Genomic DNA, 4,193 nt, shown 5'->3' with positions numbered 1-4,193 from the left:
CGTGACCGTAAGTCACGTGATACAGCAGTTTATGAGGAAACATCATTCGCCTGAGAAGTAAACAAACAAATGTGTATAACATGTATATATATAGCTGTTCATATTATAGAAATTTGAATTTGATGGGACACCTTTATATTTGTTTAAGGGAGAATTTTTATCGTTACATAGCAGTGCCTCTCTTGTATTTTCTTTGTAAACAATTGTTACATTTTTCCAAAACTTTAATTTTAAAAGGTATTTCATTAGGCATTTTTTTGTTGAAACATGTTCAACCGTATCTTTTTGGTATGTGAACTGCTTGATATTACTGGCGTGTTCTCGAAATCTTTTATGTAACGGACGACCAGTTTCACAAATATATGTCTTCGAGTACTGTGTACATTATATTTCATATACACTGTACCACGTTTCCACCTTGCATGTTTTATCACAACCATTATCTTTCGTATAGAATTTTTCGATATTACAATTATTATGAGGTTTCGGAACAGAATAAACAAGGGAATGTTCTAAACTTTTTCCGGATTTTTTTAATATCCATCGTATATTAAGGCCTGATTTTGTGATACCCTTGCAAATATGAACAGCCACATTATCGTCTTTATATGGTACGTTGTGATATAGCGTTTTATTTCGAAGTGTTTAATGTTAGTTATTTTTTGTTTATTCGTTTTTTTAGTCATGTTGATGAAAAGTATTGGTAGTATACTTCAGGGGATAACCATTATGGAAAATAATTTATTATAATTCGCCCCAGGCGACTCGTTTTTGTCTAGTTCTAGTAGTAATGTTAAATATTTTGTCTATACGAACAAGTTGTACAAAATCACCTCTCTTTTAACTGAAGAAGGAGGGTGAGATTGAAAATGAAGAGTACTAGTGTAACTACAGTGTAGAGAACTACACTTAGTGTAATTTTTTTAATATAATTTCTGTGTTTAAAATTTTGTGTTCTATTCAGACTGTATATTTGAACTGATTCAGCTGTAAATACCTACCCCTTGATGTAGGTGAACTCGAAACGTCGAGCACATTACAAGTTTAATTAATTTGGAGTTTGTATTTTAATCTCGTCTCCAGTTTGCACTTAGACATTTGAATTTAAGTTAACACTTACTGTTATTTAGTTTCTCTCACAGTGTAACAACATTGTACAATTATGTAATTTCTTTAGTGCATATTCGTGTATAAAAGACATTTTAATACTAGTAATAAACGACCTTATAACGCCAAATTTGTTATGTTTCTTTTATTGGACATTCAACGTTTTCTTTTACATCTTCAGGAGCATTCCACTAAAACACACTGGAACTAACAGTACAAAGCTTCAGTTGGTTTAAGTAACAAATTCTATTCAGTTGATTTAAATAATAAATTCTATTCGACTAGATTATTTTCTTATAACAAAATCACAGCAAACTTGGTTTTACTAAGCTGTAATTGAAGTCCTCAACCAACAGACCCTTTGTTAGCTGTGTGCATAATTGGTTTAAGTCAGTATCTTTGAGGTATTTGAGTAATGAAGCACATTATACTAATATAATTATAGGTAGGCAAACAACGATTTATAAACATAAGGAAATGTTTTATTAATAGTGGAACATGTTTCAATAGAACATTCATTGGTCAGTCTTCAGGAAGCATTTAATATGTTCCACCGTCAATGAAATTTATCCTAACACTTATAAATCGTTGCTTGCCTACCTATTATTATCTTTAAGGTATGAAATATATTCATGCCGAAGCAAAATGTAATGATTTATAATGAAGCACGTGTAAATGTTTTTATTTGTTCATTTGCTGACTCTAAAGCTAGTGTTATTTGGCCAAATAGTGATATTTAACCTTCACTTTTATAGAGTGCCAACAGCCCCAAAGTGCGGAACGCAATTTTGAGGCAACGAACCATGAACACTCGGATTCACAATCCGAGCGTGTTAACCTTTAGACCACGACTTTTCACGGGTGTCAACAGCCAATGACAAATGTAAAGTCCTTGAAAAGTTGTCACGAAGAAATAGTTCTGTTCAGCGCATAGATTTTAAAATATGTAACAACAGAGCAAAATTGAGCTAAATTATATATTTGAAAAAAAATCAAGAAATTCTCGTGGAATCTAAAAAAAATAGGTTTGATTCCCAGTTTTATATCTAATAACTTTATTTTTTCTCAACAGAGAGCAGCACATAACTGACTGCAAATAAATTTGGATAATTTTATTGGCTCTTCTTCAATTAAAAATGTTTAAAATATTTAGCTGATATTAAACTCATATAAAAATATGTGGACAAATATAAATATTAACCAGTTCATTACTTTTCGTTAAAATAAACTCAAGTACTTGACTTACGCATTATTCTTTTGCCCTTTTTTTAATTTACAATAGTTAAAGTTATTGCAAAAAACTGTAAAGTAAAGAAATAAAGAATATTCAGTTAAATAAAAAGAAGAATATATGGTTTATGATATTTTCAACCTGATTGACATCTTATGCGCCATATGGACTAAAATGACAAGTCAGAGACACCCATAGGGTTGGTCCGCCGGTGGGACAGTGGTAAGTTTACGAAGTTACACGCTGAAATTCTAATTTCGATTCCCCGTGGCGGACAAAATGCAGATAACCCATCTTGTAGCTTTGCGATGAAAACAATGACACAAATCCAGAGGATTGTCAATTTGCCTCTTACTGTTTAACCAAGTGGATTTTTAATTTATCTCTCATTGTTAAATCTAAAGAATTGTAAACTAGTCTCTCACAGTTCAAGACAAAATATTATATACTGGTCTCTCATTATTTAACCTAGATAATTATAAACTGGTCATCATTATTTAATCCAAATATTGTAAACTGGTCTCTAATTGTTTTAGCCAAAGGATTATAAATTGGTCTCTCACTGTTTAACCCAAAGAATTATAAACTGGTCTCTAAATCCTTAATTCTAAGGATTGAAAATTGGTCTCTCACTGTTTAACCCAAAGGACTGTAAAGTGGTCTTTTACTTTTTAACCCAAGGATTATAAACTGGCCCCTCATTGTTTAATCCAAAGAATTGTAAACTGGTATTTCACTGTTTAACCCAAAGGATTGTAAACCGGTATCTCATTTTCTATTGAAATCGCTTTTCGCACAATACTGTTCATCAATGATCGGGAAACGTAAGTGAATAGGAAACTTTTCAATCTTTTTGAGCTGGATATTCGTGAATTGCTGTAACGATTAGTTAGATAATCGATTTTCAAATCATAAAAATGGTGCTTGTTTCTACTTACAACTAGAAAGAATAATTTTTGTTTGAATAATAAAGGTCATCCCTGAACACAAAAGCAAACCTTTAAATGATTAATTATATTGAGTAATTACAATAATGTCTACGTGTCACGTGAGTTACAACAGGTGTGAGTCGTACATGCTGGATTTCATGTTCAGTAGTTATTTACATATTACAAAATAACTCGCAAAAGAAAGATTTCCATGTAGGTATATTGTCTTCTTAATTTTGGCTATTTCTATATTTTTATGTTTTCTAATGTTGGATTCAAAATGGCCATTGATTATCCGATTCGACTTTATTTTGTGAAAATGATTAATCGCTTTCAAAATTTCAGAATCATCGCAACCATAATGTCAAGTGTCTTAAGCAATTCAATTTGATTTTATGAAAACGATTAATCGATTTCAAAATATCAGAATCGTCGCAACCATAATTTTAAATGACTTAAGCAAACAAATTCGTATATTCTGTGATTAGGGCTTATTAGTTGGAAATTCACTAAGTCTAGGATTACTCCATTACGTATAATTGTATCGTATATAAAAAAACAATTAAACCACCTATATGCCAGTGTTTGATGCTAAGAATATGTTTGAAATATTTTATATTTATCTTGCACAAAATACAAACACTTTGCCCTAGAATTTTTTCAATTGATAAATTAGATCAAACCAAGATATTTTGGTCTTAGTAGAACAGCCAGAACAATTGTTTTTGTTTATAAAAGTCCTTCATATTGTTACGACAGCGGAAGTCACGCAACGCTGGGAGCATGCGCGCTGGAGTTTCTCGAATGATCATGAATTTGCCCGGAAGCTCGAGTGTGATATAGATGTCCCCTTTTTTTAGTATATAAGCCTGGCGAGAAAAACCAGCGTAGATATAAGAGATTAAATAATTGAGTCAAGCGAACAG

The sequence above is a fragment of the Limulus polyphemus genome, unplaced genomic scaffold (assembly GCF_000517525.1).
Source record: "Limulus polyphemus unplaced genomic scaffold, Limulus_polyphemus-2.1.2 Scaffold866, whole genome shotgun sequence".
NCBI classification, from domain to species: domain Eukaryota; kingdom Metazoa; phylum Arthropoda; class Merostomata; order Xiphosura; family Limulidae; genus Limulus; species Limulus polyphemus.
This window is presented reverse-complemented; position numbering follows the sequence as displayed.